Below are 1,194 nucleotides of genomic sequence, written 5' to 3'. Positions count from 1 at the left end.
ATAAATAATAAATAAATAAATAAATAAATAAATAAATAAATAAATAAAGGTTAAAAAAAGTTTACAAAGAGACGGGTGAGACCCGACAGCTCTGCGTGAGATTCTAGATCGCCTAAGGAAGCAGAGCTGGAAGAGTCCCCGCAGATGGCAACGCAGGAGCTCAGCCAGGAGCAGCCGCTTGGGTGCAGGAAGCAGCCATTCCAGCTGCTGTGACCCCAGGGACCAGGACAACAACCAGATGTGATCCTGAGAAGCAAGCCATGGTCAGATCAAAGTCATCCAATATGCTCCACCCTTACCATTTCTAAACTGGACCCTGATGGTGATAGCTGCCTTTAATGATCACACACTGCCACAGCCCTGTCTTACTGTCTGCTTCCTTAAAAGTTGTAATTCTCATGTCAACACCTAGAGAGTCACTGTAACAGATCACATATGCTCACTGAACTGGATAATTACGTTTCCATATTATCCAGAAGCCTTCCTGACACATGATCTGTAACAGATGAGAACGTTAGAACCCAATCAGTATTTATAACAATGAACTGAGAACAATTCCTGCTTGGAATTATTCAGTATTTGAACAGAGAAATCCAATTTCTACTCAAATTGGTAAGCGATATTGATGCCTTACTCCAGATGTAACAGTGGTTTGTTGTTGCTGCTGTTTTTCTGTGTATAACAGTGCTTAAAACAATCACTGAGTTTAAACAAACAAACTCATTATTAGGGATGGTGAGAAGGCTCAGCAGGTACAGGCACCTGCCACCAAGCCTGACAACTTGAGCTCAAACCTTGGTCCCACATGATGTAAGGAGAAAACCAACTTCTGTAATTTATTCTCAGACTTCCGAATGTGGGCCATGCCACTGCACACACAGACCCCACACATGCAAATACACACACAAGCACATACACAAATTGTTGTAATTAAAAAAAAAACTGAACCGAAAGATCTAATTCCTGCTCAACAATTTGTTTTTCTTAACTCCTTTGGACTGAGCCTTATAATTACTATGCAAGAGCATATGTCAGTCAATCTTCTTCATCACTTGGTCAGGGTTCACTCATTCTTTTATTTAAACACCTGTGAAAGAACCGTTGGACCTTAAGTATTGTTCTAGGCACTGAGGTACACTTATGGAACTTATATACCAGTTAGGAGAGACACAGAGCAAATACATGTCAGAAGGT

General features: G+C 40.9%; 1 protein-coding gene across 1 annotated transcript in view; it reads right to left on the bottom strand.

Moving 5' to 3' along the window:
* Nucleotides 1–1,194, bottom strand: part of Rrp15 (ribosomal RNA processing 15 homolog) — a 37,109-nt gene that overhangs the window by 34,870 nt on the left and 1,045 nt on the right. The gene's annotated exons all lie outside the window — the stretch shown is intronic.

The sequence above is a fragment of the Nannospalax galili genome, unplaced genomic scaffold, assembly GCF_000622305.1.
Source record: "Nannospalax galili isolate Female #2095 unplaced genomic scaffold, S.galili_v1.0 scaffold2232, whole genome shotgun sequence".
NCBI classification, from domain to species: domain Eukaryota; kingdom Metazoa; phylum Chordata; class Mammalia; order Rodentia; family Spalacidae; genus Nannospalax; species Nannospalax galili.
Note: the sequence above shows the minus strand (reverse complement) of the source record. Positions and strands in the feature narration are given on the sequence as shown.